Source organism: Euprymna scolopes, chromosome 32 (assembly GCF_053919585.1).
Source record: "Euprymna scolopes isolate OS-2025 chromosome 32, ASM5391958v1, whole genome shotgun sequence".
Taxonomy (NCBI): domain Eukaryota; kingdom Metazoa; phylum Mollusca; class Cephalopoda; order Sepiida; family Sepiolidae; genus Euprymna; species Euprymna scolopes.
Window position 1 is genome coordinate 84,712,205 of NC_136513.1, and position 27,658 is coordinate 84,739,862.

At 33.5% G+C, this 27,658-nt stretch overlaps 2 protein-coding genes across 3 annotated transcripts in view; one reads left to right on the forward strand and one right to left on the reverse strand.

Moving 5' to 3' along the window:
• Positions 1–27,658, forward strand: part of LOC145256460 (acylphosphatase-1-like) — a 417,812-nt gene that overhangs the window by 173,157 nt on the left and 216,997 nt on the right. The gene's annotated exons all lie outside the window — the stretch shown is intronic.
• The window catches only part of LOC145256121 (uncharacterized), a 52,126-nt gene that overhangs the window by 23,884 nt on the left and 584 nt on the right, over positions 1–27,658 (reverse strand). The gene's annotated exons all lie outside the window — the stretch shown is intronic.

Below are 27,658 nucleotides of genomic sequence, written 5' to 3' on the forward strand. Positions count from 1 at the left end.
CAATAACAATAAAAAGATGGGAATGTGTAAGAGTAGTTTATCATCATTTGATCTGGGGAAACGACAAGCCCCCGAGCAGCCAAATAATGCAACGGTTAGAAGCACTGTCGTTTGGGCGGTCGGGTTTTGATCCTGGCTTGAGGTAGTTGCTTTTCTAGCCTCACTGATGAGCTGCGAAACAGCACTGTATGTGGATGACTATATATACATACACACATACATACATAATATATATATATATGTGTGTGTGTGTGTGTGTGTGTGTGTATGAGAGAGGTATACTATTATATAAAAGGTCTGTGGCTGTGAGTTTGTTCGCTATGGACTCGGAAACGGCTGCACTGATTTTTATGAAATTTCACTCAAATGTATCTGGTAGTGTTCTTCGATAAGTTTTGTATCGGAATGTCTTCGATAAGTAGCGATAATCGAAATAATCCGATGAAAGAAGAAACAGGCGATTTTGACAAAAGTCAACATTTTATACAGTCTAACATCACTAGTGCATTTGTAAAGTTTTATTACCACTAATGATGGTGCAATTACAATATTTTTCCCGATTTTCCCGATTCCAATAATATTACCGATTCCGATTATTTTAAATTTTCTAAATAAAATTTTTTCTAAATTTACGGTCAGAATACAGAGTGTTACGGGAACATGTCCCTTGTTCTTGTAAGTAAGTAAATATGAGATAGGATAGTCCGAGAATTAGAACCTGGGAAGCTAGATTTGGAATTAGGATTGAGGAGAATTCCGATTATTAGATTTAAAATAAATAGCATATATGCTTGTTGAAAAGGAATTCGTTGTTTAAAAACGTTATTGGAAAAGGAATTTGAAAACGAACAATAGAAAATGTTAAACATATTAAAAAATAGGTTAGTCGAAAAAATAGGTCAGAGAATTCTTGTTGGAGATATGTGTGAACAGGCACGTGAGTTCAGGACACTGTTGACTATGCAATTACTTCATAGCTAAAAGATGAGTTCTCAATATAGTTGGAGTTTTTATGAGTCAAAGAGACAAAGTCAGGAGAGAGAGAGTCGAGAGAGGAGACAGAGTCGGGAGAGGGCCGGACAGAGTCGGACAGACAGAGCTGAAATTGGTCAGAAGGAATCTCCCTTTGGAGGCGAAAGGTTAGAAGTTGAAATAATGTAAGACTTTGAATTCCTTCGTGTGAAATCATTGACCGGTCAAGAAATAAAGAAACATCATCATTTTGGAACTGCCGTCTTGTGTTGTGTCAAAGGTAAAGTCAAATTGTATTTCTATGAACTTTGTGTATAAATTCATCTAAGTAATGTGTTTTTCTACCATCTTAAGAAATGTGTCTTCCTCTCTATCAAGAAATAATGACTGTCCCTTCATTGTGTCATAAGAACCGATCCCTCCTCTCTACAATATGTTATAGAAACATTCACAGAACAGGATAAATGTATCTCTATATATCTCCCTCATTCAATTGTATTGCATGTCTCTTTAAAATGTACTCCGTCTCTCTCTCTCTCTCTCTCTCTCTCTCTCTCTCTCTCTCTCTCTCTCTCTAATACGAACACTCAACAACTATATAATATAATATTCATCCCCCTAAAAAGACAACCGTTACATAACAAGAGAATATTTATTAAATAAAACATTACATTGCTACACTTTTAAATATCTGCTATTATATTAAAGGAACTTATGTGTATGTGTCTGTGAGTTCGTTCCTTATTGTTGTGGTGGCACACATTCATTTGCATATGTGGAGAGTAATTACACATAAATAGGAAGACTCGGTTAGTCTGAGTGTGTGTTCACCAGAAGCCACCGAAGGCCGCCGAGAGCAGATATGTTTCTCCAGCAGAGACTCTATTATTTGACACCGTTATGTAAATATCCTGTAAATATACCTTTTTCTAATACACTTCTTGTTTGATCTACCTTTGTTTGTTGAGTCGTCATTTGTATTGCTTTCTACGTTACGTGTTTCAACCTGCAAACTTAACACTTATGAACTCGAAAAGGGCTGTGCCGATTTTTATGAAATTTCACACGAAGGTATTTCATGAGTTTGGCAGTGTTCTTTGATCGATTATGTATCGGAATGTCTTCGATAAGTGTCGGGAATCGATAATCGAAATAATCCGATGAATGAGACCGAAGTTAAACTGTTACACAGCCTAACATCACTGATACATTTGAGAAGGATTATTATAACACAAGTCGAAAGGCGCGGCATATAAATCACCGGTAGGTTCTTTGATATAACAGGGGCGTGTTCGAATCGAAGGTTCCTGTTAAGAGCACGATTGAAGCATGATACTTGAATCTGTATTTTAAACTTTAATTCAAGCCTTTATATATAAAAATTTTACAAAATAGACAGTAGGTTCTCTGCAGTGCAATGTAGACCACAACGTATTGTCGACCAAGTCACTGCGAGGCGATATATGAAGCTCCTTCCTGGTGTACCGCGATGGGTCCCCGACCAGAGAAGGCAATAAATCGATTTAATTGAAAAGTGGGTAATGTCACCGATTTTGGTAACGATAAAAATGAGAGCGTGAAACATTCGTTAATCATTATTCAATCTTGGGCAACGCCAGGTCTCCCTATTATTATTATTATTATTATTATTATTATTATTATTATTATTATTATTTGTTCACAAGGAGCTTTCACACGGTCATCAAAGATCTCTCTTTTAAAACAGCTTGTGGTGTTCTCTAGGAGCTGAGTGACAAGAAATCTCCCCAGATTTACAGTACTCTGCACCTCTTTCGATAATATTTGCAAATAAATTTGCATTATCGCAACAGGCGCTTGCCATTGATTTCTCGTTGGCAGCAGCTATTGGTCTTCACTGGGATTTGAGTGGCAATAGACCTTTCCAAGGTCCCAGTTCTCCTCGCACTTATTCAGCGGAGGTCTGGTCAGTGCTCTCTCCTCGGTCTTTCCTTCCTCTTTATGAAGGGCAGTGATATGGTAATGGGGGATTGGGATTGGGATTGGGTTAGAGAACTCATAGATATGCTGCTTCAGTGTTCTTGGTTCCATGTAGCGCTTCATGTTTTATTTCTCCAGCAGTTTGTCTGGCCCGCGCTTAGGACTCATGTGTATTAGTTTCCACATTCAAGGATTTTCCTTAATATTTCAGCTGTTTTCATTATTGCAGTTTGTTGTATTTTCCCAGTCATTCCTCTGATTCCAATTTCTCCCATTCTTTTTAAAAAGTTTTTCGGGATTGTTCCTAGTGCTCCTACTATTATTAGTATTATTTTGATTTTCTTCATCTTCCACATTTCTTTCAGCTTTCTGGCTAGCTCTGTATATTTGCTCCGTTTTTCCTTTTCTTTGATATTCACCCTGTGGTTAGCTGGAACAGTAAAGTCTACGATTTGAAAGGACTTTTCTGTCTTGTTAATTATTACGACATCCGGTATTCTTGCTTGGATGGGTTTATCAGTTTGTGCGTCCAAGTCCCATGGGATTTTGTGATTCTCGTTTTAAAGTACTGTTGCCAGCTTATATTTGTATCACTTGTCTGTGCGTTCGAGATGCAGTTGTTTGCATAATGGTCGTGTCTTTTCTTGTATTCCTTTTGGACTAGTTTGTTGCATTCACTTATTATATGATTTATCATTTCATCTCTTTGTCCAAAAAATCAGCATTTGCTGTTTCCTTGTATTTTGTTGATCTTTGCTATGATGCGGTTATCGAGTTATCTTGTGCTGCAGTTATTGGGGATTCGGTTTCTCGGCTTATGTGTCCTTTTCGCACCCATGTTTTCATTATTTTCATTTGTATTTTTCTAATTCTTTTGTGTGTTATGCACCCATTCTTCTATACATACTAGTTCCCATCCGCCTCCTTTTCACGTAGAGTCGGTCAACATCGTCCTTTAGATGTAGTGCATTGGGCATAGCCATGAGTTTCCTGGTCTCCTGACCGAGCTGTCTCAGTTCTTCTTTGGTCCACCCTATGAACGGTCCTGAGTATCTTACTAGTGGTACTGCCTGGGTATTTATACTTTTTATTAGGTTTCTGCAATATAATTTTGTTTCTAGAAGTTTTCTTTTTCTCCTGAGGTATTCCTTTCCAATTCTCGTTTTCATTTCTGTGGCTCTGATGATGTCTGCTTCCAGAACTCCCAAGTATTTATAGGCGTCTTGTTCTCCGTTTGGTTGTGTATTTCCAGACTATTATTATTATTATTATTATTATTATTATTATTATTATTATTATTATTATTATTATTATTATTATTATTATTAATAATAATAATGTATAAAGCACCGTGGAATATCCACGGGTCCCGCTCGTATTTACAAAATAATGTAATTTACTTTGACAACGTATGATATTATGTTATTTTATAAAATCTCGCGAAGGACAAGAATTGGTTCGGATGTTTTGAATTTTAATTGAGGCAGGTTTTGTTTGTTTCGTCTTTGAAAACAGGAGAGAGAAAAAAATCATGTAAAAATATTTAGAAAAATGATTTGAGAAAAAAATATTTTTCAGCGTGAGAAACTGACAGATCGCATCAAATCAAACGAAAGAAATGTGTGTGTGTGTGTGTGTGTGTGTGTGTGTGTGTGTGTGTGTGCGCGTGTGTGTGTGTGTGCGCTGTGGAATATAAGGAGGGAAAAAGAAGACCGATATCATGATGAAGAAGGAGAAGCGGGATGTGACGAATATGGGGAATAATAATAATAATAATAATAATAATAATAATAATAATAATAATAATAAAAACAACTACAACAACAACAACAACAACAACAATAATAATAATAATAATAATAATAATAATAATAATAATAATAATAATAATAATAATAATAAAACAACAATAATAATTTAAAAAATGATTGCGTTAGACTGTGAAAGATACCAGAAGGCTTTTAGTGGGAAGGACTATTTAATCATTAAAGATCTTGCTAAGGAACAGGATGTTGGAATTTAGGGATCCATCGCCTGCTTTAACTTGCTTTGAAAGACATTGACAGGGATATTCAGTACAAAATTATATGACCATCTTGAATAAATGGTTCACTACCAGTTGCACAAAAAGCCAGGAGGAAAAGGTGTTTAGGAACAAAAACTCAACTATCGATTGCTAAATGTATTTTAAATAACTGCAAAAACAAAAACAAAACAAAATAACTTGGATAAATTATAAAAAAAACTTACGATATAGTGCCACATACGTAGATACCCAGGACATAAAAAATGTTAGGGGTGGCTGAAAATATAATCGAAAAAATATTTTATCTGGCATTGTATGAGTAGTTTGAACACCAACTTTTTGTCAGAGGGGAAACTATTATGGACAGTCAACATAACACGCGGTATCTTGTCGCCACTTCTATTCGTATTGGCACTCATACCATTGACACATGTACTATTAGAGACAAACATGGGTTATTAGCTGGAGAAAAATGAACCAAAGATCAGCCAAATGTTATTTATGGATGATATAAATTTTTTTGGCAAAACAAAAAAAGGAAATTGAGTCTTTGGTTCAACTTGTAAAGCAGTGGCGCGAAAACATGAATATGGCGTTTGGAATTTCCAAATGTGCAGTAGTGAGTCTTAAACGAGGGAAGAGAGCCATGAAAGGCGTCATTTTGAAATCCTGATACAAAAGGCTACAAGTATCTGGGGGTTTCTTGAACTTGAAACGATGCTCTGCAATGAGATAAAAGAGAGGGCGAAAGAAGTGCATATAAAGAGACTCAAACTGTCCATGAAATCTCGACCGAACGGTAGTAACTTGTTAACAGCCATTAATTTATGGATGGCTGGTGTAATTCGGTACATTGTCGCTTTTGTAGGATGGACACGGGAAACAATGAAAAAGCTAGATAGAGACACATAGAAATTATTAGTCAAGTATGGAGCACTTCACCCAAAGCTTATGAGTGTGTACCACTACTTGGCTAACAATCATGAAGTGTTACAGCAGTGGTCAAAGAGAACGATCTAGATAAAGAATCATTGGAAGATAAGAATAGGTACAAAGAAAGAATAGAAGCAGAAAAGATTATTGAATTGAAAAAAAATCAAACTTCATGGTCAGTTTGAGCAAGATACTAAGGCACTAAAATGTCAGAACACGTGAAGTTTCTTGAAAAGAGGGACAGAAAATCTTCTATTTGCTATGGTCCTGGATATGACCTTAAACTATATCCAGTGGTGAGGCCCCAGCTTGCGGTCTTTGGGAGTGTGGAGCCACCCTTTAATTGCCATTGCTCCCAAGTCCACTCTGACTTGGAGTGGTAGTACCTCTTAGGGTCCCAACTATGGGTTAAATAGAAATCGACTTAAGAAAAACAAATATATTCTATTAAAAAATTGTTCTTCAAAATCACTGGATTCGGCATTAAATAACCTGAAAAGGGTTGATATGCCGTAAAAAACAAACAAACAAACAAACAAATAATTTATTTGCTGTTCAGGAAAATCTTATACAGGATAAGTCACAAGAAACAAAACTCTGCGAATATTTCAACAAAGATGTTATAATGTACATAAAAACATTTACTAAACTATGCCATTATGGAATATTTAGAAACCAAAAAATATGTCTAGCAAATGATGGCCATTTTCACGAGCAAAAATCTGAAGCCGCTTTCTAAAGTTAGCCTCCACTTTCACTAAAATTTCTACCCCCTTTTTTTTGTTGATATTTTCACATATGTGAGTCTTCAATTCTGAAAGTGTGCGAGCTTTCCCAGTATGGCTTAATCACGCTATCACACTGCTTCCTGTTAGATTAGCGAAGTTAAGCAACGTTTAACCTGGTCAGTACTAAAATATTAGCTCGTGTATGTGCTCTCTGCTCATTTCAGCTTTGCCCCCAGTCGTCTTGGACTTCTCCTTGACACTAGAATCAGGCAGTGCCGACTCAGAGAAGGTGTGGTTGGAAAATTGCGCAACCCTTGCTTCACGGTTATACGCAGGCACTCTAGCAGCGAGTGGTCATTGTTTCTCGAGACAGATGATGATGATGATGATGATGATGATGATGGGCTAGAGGAATTTTATGTTCGTACGCACGTTATTATTCTCAACCACATTTTTTGTAATTTTCGTGTAGACGTAACTTTAATAATTGCACATTAATTATCATTAACTTTTGTAGGACTACTACTACTACTACTACTAAAAAGAAGAAAAAGAAAGATGAAAAAGGCGAACGTAACGAACAAAATATTCCAGGAAAACGAAAAATAAAGATAAAAAAAGGAAATGTCTAGATAAAAATCTAGAGACGAAAAAGCTGAATAAGGATAATGATTGAAATTATTAATAACTAGGAGGGAGACCAGACGTTACCCGGGATTGTATGATGAGCAACGGATGTTTCACACTCCTATTTTTATTGTCATCGAAATCAGTGAAATCGCCAATTTCTCAATCAAGTCGATTGATTGCCTGCTCTACTCCAGGACCCATCGCAGTGCACCATGCGAAAGCCCACATATTTTCCAGCAGTGACTTTGTACACAATACATTGTAGTTTACATTACACTGTAGATAACGTACTTTCGATTTTATAAAATTATTTTATATATAATGGCTTGAATTAAAATTTAAAATGCAATAATAATAATAATAATAACAACAACAATACTAATAACAACAACAATACTAACAACAACAACAACAACAACAACAACAATAATAATAATAATAACAATAATAACAATAATACGAAAAGTACGAACGTCTTTATGGCATAGAGATACAAACAAATAAACTCATTAAGGCAAGAAACTAGGCGTTATTGTTGTTATTATTATTATTATTATTATTATTATTATTATTATTATTTCATTCAAATTATAATATTATATCATTATTAATTATAATATTATATCATTATTAATTATTATTATTAACAAGAAGGACAGAAACTGCCGAATTATAGATTTTGCTGTCACCACAGGCCGCAGGTAAAGATCAAAGAGAAAAACAAATGAAATAAGCAAAAAGAACTGACAGAAATATGAAACGTGAAGAAAATCAATGTAATACTGTAACGTGGCCGTTACATTTTAACGCGGAATCACACGTTGCATTCAGATACAGTCAACAAAAAAATTCAGCAGCTGTTATCTAGTTGAAATAAAAGGTATTTATTCATGGTACTTTCCAAACAACGTATTACATCTTGTTTTACAAGTCTCTTAGTTCAACATGTAATTAACAAAATTCTGCCATGTTGAACACGTATCTTTTTTCTCCCACGTCGACATGTTTGCTTTTCTCGTTGCCATGCAGGTTGCAAATCTCTCACGCCTCGCAGTCCCGCCACACGCGTTTATTTATTTTTTTTTTTAATTTCTCTTTTTTTTTTTCGCTGCTACGTCTGCAGCTCGCCCCAAGAAACAAAGTTTCCCGACCATTTTTTGTTCACAGTTCGGATTGAAACTTGTGTAAACAGTTCCTCTCGGACTGGCTCGTGCTTTCCCCCCAGAAAACTCTCTTTGTCCACGTGCCATCTCACGCCGGCACACACTTGCCGATCGCTCGTCACTTTCTCCCAGTTTTTCATTTTTCTTTTCCTCCGCTGTGACGTCATCTTCTGTCACGGCGTAGTCATTTACATATGTGAGATTTCACTGGTGTTGCTGCATATGCGGGTAGTTACCAGAACACCATTCCGTGGAGTACCGTCTTGTCGATTTTTTTCTTTTTCACGGATATCTCTCTAAAATGAAGCCACAAAACCATTTGATCGAGGGAGCTAAAATAGAATACTACTTCAAGAAATTAAATTCTGACCCAGACACAGCAAGCCTTTCCCCTTTGTCAGAAATATCGATAATTAAATATGAGTGTTACGTATTCGCTGTGACCGTTTTTTTTTTTTCAAAGTGCGTTCTTCCAATCTATACATCATAGCAACTGCTTTTTCCGCTGGTACAAATATACACACACACTGCCAGCGAAGTAAAAATCACAATACAGTTGATTTACAAAAAAAATATTGCTTTCATTCCCCACCGACAAATCAGCTTTTGATTATAATTTATTAATTTGTGTTTTGACGTTTTTAAAAGTCGCGTGGATTAGTGCGGGGTTGAGCGGTTATCTGGCGAGGAAGAAATGGTAACGATCCCTCCCCTCTCTCTCTCTCTCTCTCTCTCTCTCTCTCTCTCTCTCTGGCCGACTGACTGACTTTCTCTTTGTGACGATTTTATTATTAAAGACATGTTTAGTCTTTCCTTTGTCTTTTGTTTCAACCTTTGACCGATATCCACACACATATTTTGGTGTCAAATTGTGCATTCTGTTGGGCAATGGTGGAAAGTCTCGCATTCTTTACATGGAATCTATTTGCATGTGTACAACCCATCGATTTTTTTTCCCGGGGGTAGCCTGGCAATATCTAAGACGCGGACTATGGGACGGAAGTAAATCCAAAATCCAAACTGCAATATTCTCAATGGCTCCCTTACATACTTTCGTGTAGGGGTAAGTATTTCCCCTCACAAAATCAACATTTGCTGATTTTAAGCCATTTTGCAAGCAGTTTTGTTGCACGTTTTACCATGGTGTTTATATTATTTTTTCTAGATATTGTACACAATGTATAGAAAGCGGCGATAAAACAAAAGGAAAAAAGTAACCTTTGATCGGTCATATACTATTAATAAAATCAAAGAATGGATACTTCGAAAGTAAATGTTGAATGTAAACAAACATTTTCAAACCGCAAATGTCAAGTGGTTTGTAAATAATTTTAGAATTTTCAGTTTGGTTCTTTGAATCTTCTTTTTTTTATCTGTTTCCTCTTGTGATTCCCTCTTGCTCTCTGCATTCATCTATAGCAGTATATTTTATCCCTCAAAACACACACAGACACACACACACACACACACACCACACACACATATATATATATATATATATATATATATATATATATATATATATATATGAGCAAGCAGTTAATAAAACATGTTAAAAAAACACTTTGAAATGAGTTAAAAACATATTTAATCTGAAAAGGAAACACGAGAAAAGTAGACAGTCCTTAATCCGAGGAGTTTCAAAGAAATACTTTCCTTCTCATCAGAGGGTAGGGATTAGCAAAATGCGGGATCGGATTTTGCATGCAAAAGTATTTGATGAAACAACAATGGAAAGTCAATTAACTTTCTTGAAGCTATATATTTGGATTTTACCGTCACTGGATTATTTATCTTCCACCAGACTATCCATTCATGTATAATCACCTTTTTCTTCACCATATTCCCTTTGCTTAACTTATTTTGTTTTCAAGTAAGATCTTTGACTTACTTGTTGTTTCATCAGAGGGTAGGAATTAGCAAAATGCGGGATCGGATTTTGCTTGCAAAAGTGTTTGATGAAACTGCAAGTAAGTCAAAGATCTTACTTGATAAAAAAAAGTGAAGCAGAGGGAATATGGTGAGAAAAAAGTGATTTCACGTGAATGGATAGTCTGGTGAAAGGTAAAGTATCCAATGACGGTAAAATCCAAAAATGTAAATCCAAGAAAGTTAGTTAAATTTCCATTCGCACAAGTAAAATCGAAAGAAAATTGCGTAATTGGAAGATGGTTCAAAATAATCCAAAAGGCTTAAATCCGTGGAATAATTCACAAATATTTATTTATTCTCATTATTATTATTATTATTATTATTATTATTATTATTATTATTATTATTATTATTATTATTATTATTGCTAGTTGTATGATTGTAGATGGGGTGGCTGCTCGAGTGGTATATTGAATTAGTAACTATATCAGATGGGGGATGGGAAGAAGGATAACTTGAAGATAAAATATTAGTGTCTGTTATGGGAGGATTGCGTGGGAGATCAGTAATTGTGCAAGAATATATAACATCTTTATGGATGCAATCATTATTGAGTGGGAAACGGTGACGGTAAAATCCAAAAATGTAAATCCAAGAAAGTTAGTTACATTTCTTTTCGCACAAGTAAAATAGAAGGAAATCGCGTCATTGGAAGATGGTCCAAAATAATCCAAAAGGCCAAATCCGTGGTATAATTCGCAAATAGGTAGAAGGAAAAGAGGAAAGAATTCCAATAATATTAGTAAAAGAAAAATAAGATATGCATTAAACTCAGCTGCCGAGACAAGGTATAATTAATAAAAAAGAAAAATAGGTTTTTCACAGAGAAAAAAAATGAGTGAAGAAGAAGGAAAAAGATTGAATGGTGATTGAATAAAATAGAAAATAGAAAAGCAAATGTCAAAATGATCCAGACAAGATGACGTTAAAAGGCACCAAAAATATAGAGCAAAAAAGAGGTCAACTGAAATGTACTTTTATATATATATATATATATATATATATATATATATATATATATATATGTAGTTTTATAAATTATGATAGTAATTGCACAAATTTTCAACAAAGATAGCCCAATAGTGGTCTGCTAGAGCTATAATTACGTTTTAAATGATACCATTTCATAAAGAACAGACCCTCTTAATATTCATTTTGCAAAATATTATTCTTTTATTAATAATAACTTGCGTACAATTGTTTTGGCGCAATATATTTTAATTGATGGAGATTTCGTATTCATTATTAATACTCTATTGATTATTATATTGTACCAATATATACTAGTGATTTAAAAAGTTTAACAAAATATATGACTTGAGTGCGATCAACTAGAATCGCAACCAAAACATGACGCATTATTCGTTACCATTTGAGCTAAGTTAATATCCATATTAAGACATAAAAAATTACGGTGTTAAACGTATAAATGTATGTTTGCGCATACGTGGAACTTGGTTGGTTGTTTATTTGTTTTACGGCATATCAACCCTTTTCAGGTTATTTAATGCCGAATCAGTGATTTTGAAGAAAATTTCTTTAATAGAATATATTTTTGATTTTTTTTTTCAAGATGGTTTCTATTTAACCCATAGTTGTGACCCTAACAGGTACTACCACTCAGGGTCAGAGTGGACCTGGGAGCAATGGTAATTACGGGGTGGCTCCACACTCTCTAAAGCCCGCAAGCTGGGGCCTGACGATCGGATATAGTTTGAGGTCATATCCAGGACCCGTTGAACTCAGACATTACGTCGAACTACGCCTGCTATGTTCCAGTTTTCAATTTAACTGTTTAGCGGCTATCTTTTTTTCGGCTTAAATTCTAATCGATTTTGTTCCATATGTCCGAATAAACTATATATCAACTTTCAAATAGGTAAACCAAAATTGACAAAGTAGTTTCGTAAAGACCGATCCGAGATTAACATTCATATTTACTCTAAATGCAGCACTAAATGTTATGCAATTATCCACAATGTAGAAAATATGCACAAATAGAACTCGCGTAATTATGAAACAAAAATATTTACAATGGTTGTAGTTAGATGAGTTTTAGTTTTGAATATTTTACAGGGAAAATAATAGATTATGGATGAGTCGAGCATCTACTATGAAAATAGTTGTAGAGTAGAGAAAGACTACTAGCGTCTATTCTGTAAGAAAGCAGATATTTGGAAGAGAAAATTACATTCTTTTCTAAATATCGAAGTCGGATTTGTATTCTGTCAACGCAAGAAAATATGCCTTGAGCTGCACCTTTTTAGATGTGATGGTAATACCCCATTTTAAAATGTACTAGCAGGGAAACCCGTAGCAGGGAAACCCGATGTTACCCGGGAACGAATGTTTCACTCTTACATATTTTATTTTCATCAAAATCGGTAAAATGGCCCATTTTTCAATTCCCCCGCAGTTACTTAGTCCACAATACATTGCACTGTAGAGAACCTACTGTCAATTTTATGAAATTGTCTTTTATATAATGGTTTGAATTAAAGTTTAAAATGCAAATATCAAGTATCATTAGTCTATTTTGCTTTAAACAGAAAGATTCAAATCGAACGCGCCCTATCACATCAAAGAACCTACTGTTGATTTTATATGACGAGCCATTCTGCTTGTGTGGTGATAAAACTTTCCAGATGCACTTGTGATGTTAGGCTGTATAAGGCGTTTAGTCAAAATCGCTTGTTCTTTCTTTCAGTGGATTTTTTTTTCGATTATTGATTATCGATATTTATCGAAGACGTTCCAATACAAAATCTATGTAAAGATACTGCCAGGCACATAAAGAAGATTCTGTGAAATTTTTCAAAACGTCGGCTAGCTGTTTAGGAGTCCATAAGGAATGAACTCACGCACAGACACACACAGATAAAGATCCTTCTATATAATAGTAGAGATTTCATTCTCATGGACGTTTCAGAAATGACGTCACAACTAGTAGTTCAGTCCGGCTTTGCTCGGGCCCTATGTACTGTTCATAACTTTCCCTACTTGTGAATGCATTTTATGTAAGATTTCAAATGTTTAGACCAAAAATTGTCTGAGTAATTTCGTAGAGACCGCAGAGGTCAATTTTTTTTTTAACTTTGACCTCAATTTTAACTCCTTAGCGTTTATTATTTTAGTCTCAAAATCAAAATACAAAGTTTTACACATGCCCAAGCTATCTACAGCTACAACTTCGTCTTTAGACTCAAAATTGGCGGAGGAGTTTGGTAGAATCTGCAAGAGTAAACTCTTTCAACTTTGACATTTTTTTAGACAAATTTTCGCCCTAAAACTGATTAAAATGCTTGCCGCATGTCTGAATACCCGTTATGTATAAATTTCAAATGTTTGGACCCAAAATTGTCTGAGTAGTTTGCTAGACACACAAAGGTCAACTCTTTTGAACTTTGACCCTTTGGCAGCTCAAATTTTCAACCCAAACCGAGTAAAAAGCTTGTCCTATGTCTTGATACACTTTATGTAAATTTTTACATGTTTAGACCAGAAATTGGTTAAGTAATTTGGTAGAGACCGCAGAGGTCATTGTTTCTAACTTTGACCCCAATTTTAACCTCTTAACATTTATTTTTTGGGGATCAAATCAATAAAAAGTTTGATCCAAGTCCAATTAACCTATATTTAAAATTTCAAGTGTTTAGACCCAAAACTGGCGGAGGAGTTTGGTAGAGTTTTAAAAGTTAAATTGTGGAATTTTGACTCCTTGACAGCCAAATTTCTGGCCGAAAACTTTTTAAAAAGATTTTCCCAAATCTCAATATCCCTTATGTCAAATCTCGAGTCAGTAGACTGAAAATTGACAGAGTTATTTGGTAGAGAAATGTACACACACACACACACACACAGACATTTTCACTTTTATAGATATATAGAAGATTTCCAAATTTCAGAATATGTCTTTGTTCTCTACAAAGGTGAAAATGTCTTTTAAACGGTTCCAAGTTTATCGATATATCTTAGCATAGTTCTAACTTCCGGATTCTGTAACGTCTTCAGTTCTTAGCCGTTAAAGCAAATTATAGGTGACAGCAACATTTGATACTTTTAGAATGAAATGTTCAAATGGTTGAGTTTTCTCCTGGAATGTTTATTAAAAAGCTTTTCATTTGTGTACATCTTGTTTGAGAAGTTGAAGATCTAACTGTCGTTTTGCACAGCTTAAAATATTAACATGGAGGACCTTTTACGAAGGCGCACCTTCAACTATCTCGGATCGACACGTAAAAATCACGGCAATATCTTCGACGAAGGAGAAGTTGGAAGTTGATAACAATATAAGGTGTCAGTAAATGTATTGATAGTCTGCAAAAGTAGGGGGTCCTTGATATGACCTTAAACTATATCCAGTGGTGAGGCCCCAGCTTGCGGTCTTTGGGAGTGTGGAGCCACCCTTTAATTACCATTGCTACCAGGTCCACTCTGACTCTTAGGGTCCCAACTATGGGTTAAATAGAAACCGTCTTGAAAACAACAAATATATTCTATTAAAGAAATTTTCTTCAAAATCTTTGGATTCGGCATTAAATAACCCGAAAAGGGTTGATATGCCGTAAAACAAAAACAACCAAAACAACCAAAAGTAGGGCACAAGTGAAGAGACTAGAAATATCAAAAAACATATAAATGTGTCAAAATAAGTACAGTTTTGCATAAAGATGATAAATGTAAAAGAAAACATTCATGCAAAATGAACTATTACGTTCCAAATGGGTTCTAAGATACTTGTCAGCCATTTGGCTAATTTGTGTTGAGAAGACCATATCATTGATAATATGGGTCTTAACGGCACCCCGACATTATGAGTTCTACGCAAACAATACAGACGAGGGCGAATAGAACCAGTGGCCCGGATTATATTTTAAATGGAAGCAGGAAGTAAACCACTTTTGACCCATTTAACTTGGTCTCGATAGAAATAGCAGAATCGTGTGTATTTATCAGACCTTATTTAAAAACATTTAGAGGTGTCCCCTAGGATAGTCATCGTTTTATTAATGTATTGCTGGTGACCTGTTATGAAAACACCGGAGCGCTTGTCGAGTTATTTTGATAATTACAGATTTATTATGGCGAACTGCTTTGATTGTAAGATAATGTTCATTTCGTCATTTTGATTCACAAAAAGAGACTGACGTGCCGGTATATGAATGTGCGGTGTCATTCAGTTTCGTCTTAAGGCACGACCACCGAGATATAGAAGGCCTGTTAACTGAAAAATGCCTGCAAGCAATGTAGGTAAGATTTGTCGAACTGTTACTGTCGATACTACATTTTGTTTGGTTGTTTGGTTGTTTTGTTTTGCGGCATATCAATATATATATATATATATATATATATATATATATATATATATATATATATATACATACATGTACACACACACACACACACACACACACACACACACATATATATATATATATATATATATAATTGCATATGTATTTAAATTTATCTGGCAAAAGAAAATACATTTAAATTTTGGGCATGCGTACATACCCATTTTTAGCTCAAAATGACTTAATGTAAAACTATTTTCATCCGTCTATCTATAGCTCAGACTATAACGATAACAGCCGAAGCGCTAAATAGCAACTATACCGTGACTACTGAATGTTTTGGTTTCGATTCCAGCTAATGGCACCACAGACATTTTTTTTTACTTTTGAAACCATTATTATATATGTTAGGTACAATATAATAAGCAATAGAGAATTTGCTCTATTATAATAATGCGTAAATCTGCATAATGTCTTATTTAAGCATGTTTCATGACCGGGCAATGCCGGGCAGCCTGCTAATATATATATATATATATATATATATATATATATATATATATATATATATATATATATATATATATATATAGTGTTATAATGGAAAAATTCCAGAGGAAATCCGGGTATGAGAGCTCAATGTGGTAAACAGAGCAATAAGATAAAATAAAAATATAACACGGAAATTACATAATTGTCGATGCAATAATTTATTTCAACCTTATGGTATTTTCAAGCATCTATCCCAGACAATTACACTTTCGATACTGAAAAAAGGAAAGAAAAGATCGGGCCTCGACCCTCAAAAAACCAGAGGGGGTGGTAGTAGCAATCCACTTAATACATTTTATAGAGAGGGTGGTAGGGATTTAAAAAAAATAAAATTAAAAATAACAAATAAAAATATTAGATTAGACACTTATAAGCGGCAGCTCGATGTAACCATAGATACACACACACACACACACGCAACACATATACATACACACACACACACACACACACACACACACACACACACACACACACACACACACACACACACACACACACACGCCTCTAAAATGTACGTTCTTACACGTAAATGCCTTGACACGCGTTTACTAACCTAGGAAGAAAGGAGCGAAAGTATACGGATATATAGTGAAAGAAATAGAACAGCGCGTAATGGAAAAAGAAGAAAAAAGAGAGGAAGAAAAAAAAGAGGAGACAGTGATCAAATGTTAACTGTCATATTAGTCTAGAAACTCTGAGAGAGATAAGGGAAAGGAAATGGATATTATACACGCGTCCTATAGTAAATTAAGTCATGGAAAGTAGGTCTATTAAAAGATAAATAAAAAATAATAAAAGTAAGAAAATAAAAAGAAAAAGAATATTATATACAAAGTTTTAAAACTATCTGTATGTTATTATGTAAAAATTAGTTAGAAATAAATATTATCTTATAATTCATTTAAATATTGTATTTGTAATATAATACTATGAATTTTAAAAAAATTGAGTCTTATGTATTTAATATTATATATATTTTCATGTAAATAATTTTATTGGTGATTATAGCGGTCTTTGTAATTAATATTTCAATTCTTAATTGATTAAGAAGTGGAAAATTGTAATATTGGCCGCCCCCAATTCGATAGGACGTATCTAGTTTCGGTTAATATATACTTTTATTCACTCCGTACAACAAAAGTATTCTCATGCACGCATAAAGAAATAAGTAAAATAATTATATTTTTGTGTTGATTTGATCCAATCTAATAATATCTAGTTTTAGTATCTGGTCTTTTTGACTTAACTCAGTTTAATAACTAATGTAATATCTGCAGAGAAAAATTATTTTCTTAAGGCTATCTCATTTATTTATAAGTAATTTGGATAAAACAGGTACTTCGGGGAAAAAAAAATACTTAACAGATTTCGGACAACAAATCATAAAGTAGTTATTATCGAGTATATACCGGACAACACTATAATTGCCAGTGGGGTGGGGTGGGAGGGTTTATCGTAAATAATCTAGTGGTGTTAGATTCGGTGTCTTTACCATTATAGAATTCTCTGTTCGTCGGATCCTGAAGTACCAACACAATAATCTCCTAAACAAACGAGATGAACTGATGGCTAGATGTAGACATAAATGTAAATTTAAAATAACCAATAACTCTAGATCCGACGAACAGAACAGTTAACATTTGATCACTGTCTCCTCTTTTTTTTCTTCCTCTCTTTTTTTCTTCTTTTTCCATTACGCGCTGTTCTATTTCTTTCACTATATATCCGTATACTTTCGCTCCTTTCTTCCTAGGTTAGTAAACGCGTGTCAAGGCATTTACGTGTAAGAACGTACATTTTAGAGGCGTGTGTGTGTGTGGGTGTAGGTGTATGTATATGTGTTGCGTGTGTGTGTGTGTATCTATGGTTACATCGAGCTGCCGCTTATAAGTGTCTAATCTAATATTTTTATTTGTTATTTTTAATTTTAATTTTTTTAAATCCCTACCACCCTCTCTATAAAAGGTATTAAGTGGATTGCTACTACCACCCCCTCTGGGTTTTTGAGGGTCGAGGCCCGATCTTTTCTTTCCTTTTTTCAGTATCGAAAGTGTAATTGTCTGGGTTAGATGCTTGAAAATACCATAAGGTTGAAATAAATTATTGCATCGACAATTATGTAATTTCCGTGTTATATTTTTTATTTTTTTTATTATATATATATATATATATATATATTTCTGTAGAAAATATGTTCTCATAATATATATATCAATCTTTATTTAAGAAGCTCAATGTAATTACAGAGCAATATAGAGAATACATGACAAAAAGTTATATTCTAAAATACATGATGTTGACGATCTTATAATTTATTCCTTTAATTCTGTTGGCTTATACAATTCTTGACAGTATCTGTTTCGTAGCGCAAAATCAATCACTTAATTATTATATCAATCATTGAATCTATTATGCCCTTAACTCATCAGAAGAAATAACAGCAATCAATCTGTCAAAACGCATTGAAGTGTAATTTGACATGATTAAAATCCGATCAGATTCTATTTCTTCTGATGAGTTAAGATCATAATAGATTCACTGATTGGTTTATATAATAATTAAGTGATTGATTTTGTGCTACGAAACAGATGCTGTCCAAAATTGTATAAGTTAACTGAATTAAAGGAATAAATTATAAAAACATTTTGTCATTTATTCTCTCTCTCTCTCTTTCTCTCTCTCTCTCTCTCTCTCTCTCTCTCTCTGTATATATATATATTCTTCACTGATTTTTTTCTCTTCTATTTCACTAACTTTTCTTAATTACACTTTGTCTCGGCAGCCGTGTACAAACGCATATCTTATTTTTCTTTTATTAATATTATTGGCATTTTTTCCCCTTTTCCTTGTACATATTTGCGAATTATTCCACGGATTTCGGCTTTTTGGATTATTTTGGACCATTTTCCAATTACGTGTCTTCCTTGGATTTTACTTGTGCGAATGGAACTTTAATTAACTTTCTTGGATGTACATTTTTTGGGTTTTAATGTCATTGGATAATTTACCTATCACCAGACTATCCATTCACGTAAAATCACCTTTTTCTTCATCATATTTCCTATGCTTCACTTTTTGTTATCAAGTAAGAACTTTGACATACTTACAGTTTCATCAAATACTTTTATATGCAAAATCCGATCCCACATTTTGCTAATTCCTACCCTCTAATGAGAAGGAAAGTATTTTTTCAAAACTCCGCAGATTGAGGACTATCCACTTATTAAATGTTTCCTTTTCAGATTAAATATGTTTTAATACTTTTTCAAAGTGTTTTTAACATGTTTTATTAACTATTTGCTCTTATATATATATATATATATATATATATATATATATATATATATATAATGTACGTCCAAGAAAGTTAAGCATAAGCCTGAGGAGTCCTAGAGTTGATGAAGCGCTGAATATTCAGCGTAGGCTCTACCTACGTATTGAGCACTTTAGAAGTAAATACTTAAAGTTTACGCATAAATCTATACTTTCGTATATTAATTTTATGTGAGTAAATTAAGTAGTTATATATATATATATATATGTATATATATATGCCTATTGTAACACTCTACTTCATTTAGACCCTGCCCTCACTGTCTTACCTAAAAAAAAAGCAAATTAAAAAAAATATCATGACATGCTTCGAAGAGAATATTCTAACTATACAACATTTATTATTACCTTTGATCTATACAGAAAAAAAAAACATCATTAGAAAAATTGAAAAAATAAAAAAGGGAAATTAAACAAAAGCTATTTGTTGTCTCCAACAATGTTTCCTTAAATAAATATGTATGCATATAAATATATATTAATTATGAAAATGTATATGGCAAGTAAGCTACCCAGAATACTCCGCGTTTCATTTTCGTGAGATTTCGTCAGGTTTATGCGTAAAGTTGTGGTTATCGCGCATTTTTATATACGCACATGCTATTGAATTTTCTAGTTTGCCAATCAGTTTCCTAGTTGCCACCGCGCCCATCCTAATCGACCAAGGCAAAGGTACAGTTGACCTCAGATTCACCCCTTCCCTTTGTGTGTTTCATTGGTAGGGTAGATATCCTTTTGTTATAGTAAGCTGACCTACTTTCAGCCTATGTTTAGTTATTTTGTGTTTCAGTCTATATTTCGGATATTATAGTAGCCATATATATATACGTATATATGTACGTTCATACAGTTTGACATCATAGACTTTTATCCCTCGATATCCGAAGAACTTTTTAACATTGCCCTAGAATTTGCCGAGGTATACACTGATATATCCTCAGAAGAAATCAACATAATTAAAAAATGTAGAAAATCAGTTCTAATAAATAACAATAACCAATGGATAAAAAATAAAATGAAAAATTGATTCGATTTGGCGATGGGTGCCAGAGACTCTGCAGAGGCATCAGATCTTGTGGGATTATTCATTCTATATACCCTCACAAGCATATTCGATACTACGGATATCGGCCTATATAGAGATGACGGACTAGCTATAATAAAAAACTCCAACAAAGTCAAGGGAGAAAACTTTAAGAAAATCATACACAAAGAAATGAAAAAATTAGGCCTAAAAGCGGACATATCAGCCAACATAAAAATAACAAACTTCCTGGACGTCACGTTAAACTTAGATAAAAACACATATGAACCATACTTAAAAGATAACGCTACCCCAATTTACGTAAACCCTAAGTCCAACCACCCACCATCAATTATAAAACATATTCCTATCGATCGTAAGTAGACTGAGTAATAACTCAAGCGATGAAAATGCATTTAACAGGTCATCCAATATTTACGAAACAGCCCTAAAAAACAGTGGATACAAAAACATAGATATCAAATATAAACAACAAAACACCAACAACTATAATAAAATTAAAAACAGAAGAAAAAGAACTATAATTTGGTATACGGCCCCATACAATCAAATGTTAAAAACAAAACTTGGCAAGAAATTTCTAGATCTTACTGAAAAACACTTTCCCGCAACCAACCCCTTACACAAAATCTTCAATAAAAATACCTTGAAGTTATCTTACAGTTGTTTCGAAAATTTAGAGATGATAATTAAGGCACATAATAACAAAATACTAAATGGAAACAATGTAAACAACAACAAAATAAACAATTAAAAAAGTAGACACCAGGACAGAAATAAAAACAACACTAGCAGAAATAATAATAATAATAATAATAATAATAATAATAATAATAATAATAATAATAATAATAATAACAACAATAATAATAATAATAATAATAATAATAATAATAATAATAATAATAATAATAATAATAACAAACCAACCCCGGACAAGTACAACCATACCATAAATAAAAATACTAATAACGAACAAGATAAATGCAATTGTAGACACCGCACACTTTGCCCAGTCCAAAACAAATGTCTAACAAAAAGCGTAGTCTATCAAGCAACAATATTTGCAAAATAAAACCCGAATAACAAAAAATATTACATAGGCATGACTTCCTTAGATTTCAAAACCCGATACTATGACCACAAAAGCACATTCAAAAATAAAAAACACCGTATAAAAACAACATTAGCGAATAAATACTGGGAACTCAAAGAAAGCGGACATTCGCCGGTAGTCGAATGGAAAATAATAAGACAAGCTACCACATGCAGACATTTAGACGACCCATGTAAATTATGCCTCCATGAAAAATTTTCTATCCTGTACTTTAAAGAACCTCAAAATCTATTAAACTGTAGGCGGGAAATAGCAAACAACTGTGTTCATAAAATAAAACTTACTCTAGGATAGCGATACAAAATAGCTTTAAAACTAACAATAACAATAGAAAACAAACAAATAAATAAATTAAATAAACATGAATATAAATAAACGATCACACGCATATGTGTGTATATATATATATATATATATATATATATATATATATATATATATGTATGTATATATGTGCATTATTGTGTACACATAGGTATATTTATATGTACATAAAAAAAAAGCAGAACGGCCACCTAAAACCACTAACCTAGCTCTAAAACAGATCCTTTGTTTGATAAAATGCATGCCCATTGGCTGGTAGGAAGGGGCGCGGTGGATACTAGAAAGCTGAGTGGCCAACTAGTAATCCTCAACATGTATAAAAACAAGAAGCAACGACAGAATTCGCGCATAAGCCTGACGAATCCTATAGTTGGATGAAACGCAGAATATTCAGTGTAGCTTAATCGCCATATATATTTTATAAATTACTATATATATATATATATTTATGAATATGTTTATTTTATTTTATTTTATTTATTAATTCATTTATTTTCTATTGTCATTGTCAATTTTAAAATTTATTTTGTATCGCTATCCTAGAGTAAAGTTTATACTGTGCACACAATTGTTCGCTATTTCTCTCCTACAGTTTAATAGATGTTGGGATTCTTTAAAGAATAAGATAGCGAATTTTTCATTCAGGCATAATCTACATGGATTATCTAGGTCCCTACATGTACTTGTTTGTCTTACTATTTTCCATTCGACTATCGACGAACGTCCACTTTCTTTGCGTACCCAGTATTGGTTAGCTAGTACTATTTTCATTCCGTGTTTTTTGTTTTGTTTTTTTGCTAAAATTTATAGTGAGGCATTAAAATTAGGTTACAAGTGAATTTTGTCCTGTAAATAGAAACATATGCAGATATGAACATATGCGTTGCCTTCAAGGTTTTTCTTGAGCTTAGAAAAATGACAAACTCACAGGGGCCAATGTTGGTGAGGAACTGTCTTTATGCCAATCTTAATCAGTCTGTGACAAGATAGAATTACTCTTGAGAAAAACTTCGTACAAATCTCCCACATCTTAAGTTTCTAGCGAATAATTGTATGTACAGTCCCCACTGTGCATTGTTGTCTCTATAGACACACAACGATCCTTATCCATGAAATTCTTTATTTGGCCAATCAACTCTGGTGTTCTGATTGCTTTGCTCCTCCCACACCTCTCATCATCCCTCACAGAGCTCCTTTCTTCCTTGAATCTCTTATGCCACTCAAAAACTGATACTCGATTCATGTAAGATAGCCCAAAAGCAGTCTGAAGCATCCCATACGTTTCTATGTCATTTTTTCCAGTACTGTGATTGGATATTGTTCTTCCAGAGTTTCCTCACGTCCAGATCAAATTTTGGAAATTCACCAACTGTGACAATCATACTTTAGTAGGGTGTAGTGTATTCCAATTCCTGCTGTAGCTATTCATTTGAACCTAAAATCATAAAATTGCTCAGTCATCTCATAACATGTATAGCAATAATTTTCAAGAATCTACAACAAATTTTAAAAGTCTGGAAACTTATTGAAGGCACCTCATCTCAGTGCATGGCAACAGTATTTATATGACTACGTTGCTAGCTTCTTTCAAAGATGCCATTTAATTCTGTCATTATTTCCAAATTTTCGAATATCTCTTTGTTCTCTACAAAAGTGAAAACTTCTTTGGGACAGGCCCAAGTTCACTGATAAATCTTGGCACTATTCAATATTCAAGATTCTGTAATTTCTTCAGTTCTTTGGCAAAATCTTAGATAGGTTCTCTGGTTTGCAAATTTAGTATAAGCCCCAGTAGTTACAGCAACGTACACAAAATCTTAAGGGGCTTAAAAAGGGAGAAATCTAGTTAAGCATAATATATATATATATATATATATATATATATATATATATATATATATATATATATATATATATATAATAAAAATTACAATTAAATTTACCAAAATGATCCAAGATGGTAAAATTAAAGTATATTATAAATATTAAAGAATTAATATTTATAAAGTTATCTCAGCCATATGTAAAAGCTCAATAAAACCAAATAGGAGATAGAGCTTATAATACGAGCAAACAGTTAATAAAACATGTTAAAAACACTTTGAAATGAGTTAAAAACATATTTAATCTGAAAAGGAAACACTAGATAAGTGGAGTGTTTCCTTTTCAAATTAAATGTTTTTAACTCATTTCAAAGTGTTTTTTAACATGTTTTATTAACTGTTAGCTCGTATATATATATATATATATATATATATATATATATATATAAAATATATTTTAGTCATCGACATACAGACCTGTTTCGTTGTTTCACAACTCATCAGTGCCGCTAGACTAACACCTCTCCCAAGCCGAGGATCGAACCTAGAACCGTCGTGATGACAGTCGGCAGTCCTACCCCCTGACTACGGAATCGTCTCATCAGTGCCGCTAGACTAACACCTCTCCCAAGCCGAGGAACTCATCAGTGCCGCTAGACTAACACCTCTCCCAAGCCGAGGAACTCTTCAGTGCCGCTAGACTAACACCTCTCCCAAGCCGACTACTATATACTAGCAGGGAGACCCAACATTACCCGAGATTTAATGATGATCAATGAATATTTCACACTCCTAGATTTTTATTGATATCGAAATCCGTGAAACCACCCGGGGAAAAGCTTCACATGCCTCCATGCAGTAACTTAGTCCAAAATATATGTTATTCTTTATTGCACGCTAGAGAACCTAATGTTTCTTTTATGAAATTATTTCATACAAACTTCTTTCCAGTATACGAAAAAAAATTTTTTTAATTTACGTGCGGAGTTTAAACCTACAGACCACGTCATGTAAAAAAAAGCAAAAAAAAAAAAAAACACGCTATTAACTTACCCACAGTAGAATTTTCACAGCCCATTGTTCTATCATTGTTGCTAAGCGACGACATGGAAAGAATGGCTTTACCGATGATAGATAAATTAAAATAACGGTTTCGATTATCGGTAATTATCGGGAGTATTCTGAGACAAAACTTAACTAAGATCCCTCCCAGACTTATACACTAAAGTACTGTAAATTTAAAAGGAAATCTGTTCAGCCGTTTCGGAGTCTATAAGGAACGAACTCACACACACAGACAAAATTGCATTTATATAATTGTAGAGATATACTAGAGATTGCCCGGTATTAATCGTAACGTTAAATTCCTTACAAAAATTAAGTAAAAAAATACAAAGAAACTGAGACGTGTGCATGCGAGTAGGGTCAAAATTAATACCAGAGTAGAAACAGAAACTCGCCGTGAAGCAAGCGGACAACAAAAGATATTGTGTTTGGAAAGAAACAGTTTATCTTGTATAATGATGTTTTTCAGCTATTACTGTGAAGTAATCCATTTCGGCTTTCAGGAGAGAAAACGGCCCTTTTCAGAGCCTTCCTCTTATTAGTTTTTTTTTTTTTTTCAGAGTTATATCGAATGGTGTTTATCTTTCTTTACTGGAGTATTTCATTTCATTTCTTAGTTTATTTACTCGTAGACAATATCTTTTCCTGTTACGAGTAACGGCTTTGTGTGTGACGTTTAAATGTTCAAAGACTGCGTCTAACATATTCGTTAAGTTAAGACACGCTCATATCGAAAAGAATAGGAAAAAAGAAAAGAAATAAAATAACAAAATAAATAAGCAAATGAAATAAAACAAATAAAATAAGTTCAAAATTAAAGAAAAATATATATAAATAAATTAATAAAAACATTAAATAAATAAAGAAATAAATCTATTCACAGAGGTAACTACATTGAAGACTCTTGCTACTAAATTATGCGATATTCCTTTTAGCCCAGAGCCATATTGCTCATTGTTCGGTTATCTCTATGAGGCGTTTACTAGCTGCGATTCTGTCCGCATTTTTCTAAATAACTATGCCTTAGAATTTTTTTTTAAATTTTGCACAAACATTAAACATAATATGAGTAAAAAAAGTAACGGAACGGATTGTCCGGAAAAACTCCGGTCCCCCCCCCCTGGGGGTGCCTTTCGGGTTTAAACGGCTTAAATTGACACGTTTGTGCTTATAAAAAAATAGATGCCTTGGATTTTTATAAAACTTTCTGAAAAGTTGTGACTAACTGATTTCTATATAATTTTGTTTGTTTATACTTCACGAAAACTCTTGTATGTGCCCCAGGGGTTCTTTTAGAGCTAATAAAAACACTTCATTTTGGGGACTATTTTACCATATTTGTCCAAAATTTTCTGTGTATGTCTATTTAGCAGTTTGGCATATTGCTGAACTCAAATTTAAATATGTTAAGGCCTTGGGGACTTTGTGGGTTAAATGGCGGGGGGGGGTAAATGATGCGTTTAGTGATTTCTTTTTTTTTGCATGATACAGAACTAACATTTACATATTTTAAGGCCTAAAACTGCACCGTTTGTTCATTTTTACCATGATTTGATGTCCCCTAGGTACTTTTGGGGCTAAATGGGGGTGCAAATGCTGAACTTAGTCAGATTTTTATGCCTCGTTCACTGTGCACTCACGGGGTACTCATGGCATCACTTGTTCCTAACACATTACCAATTAATCGACAAAATGACTAATAAGGCTGATTACCTGGCGATTAATCGGTGCACTCACTACCTCTAGTTTAAAAATAAAACTACTTGATCAATTTACGTGATATTTGGCATTCTCGATTCATCATGGGTACGTATATCATACAGATTTTCATTTTTTTTTTTTCTTATGTATGAATTCTGGACAAGAACTCCAAAATACGATGAATCCTGAATTTTTAACCCCCCTCCCACGCCTCCGACAAAAACCAAAAAAAAAAAAAAAAAAATTAAAATGCAGTGGCATCAACATCGATTTTATACCACTAAAATTTTGAGTGGATGGAAAAACAGATAGAATAGAACTCTCCTGACTTGGACTGGGAAGAAAAAGAAGAGTACAGTAATTTAATCTGCCACTCTAATCCCAAAGAAAAATGCCGGACGGATATAGAATATAACGTAAACCAGTTTTCTAAACATTATTTTAAAAAGCAAATACTGTTTATCTTTTACAGATCTTTAATAAACCCTCATTTTCATCAGGATTTGAAACCTGGAGTTGTCATTTCAAATGTCTTTTCTTATTCCTTAGATCTAAAAAAAGAAAAGAAAAGAAAAAATATGTATTCTGCATTATTTTCTTGTAAGTAAACCCCCCCCCAAAACATACTAAAACCTAAAGACATTGAGTCATATACAATTGTTGTATATTGGTTTGTATTGGAATGGATGATATATTAAAACGTGTCATGTGTTATCTAGTGGATGTAAGATATTGTTCTTTTAACAGACAGATAATAAACGTATAAATCGTATGTATGTTGTTACCCAGGGGACATGATATTGACGTGTAAACCGAGTCATGTTGTATCAAACTTATCACACGGGATATTTTTACAGTTCATGTGTGATGATGATTGCAACGTCTTGTCAGACGAGTGCCACTCCCTCAGACATTTAAAATCCATGAGCCCAAATGCCTGAGGGAGTATCTATACAAATATGATGTTACATAGTCTTAGCTTTGTACGACAGCTAAGTCTCTCTCTCTCGGTTAAAAATGTTGAGATCCAGCAACAAGCAAGAGCAAGATAGCCAGCA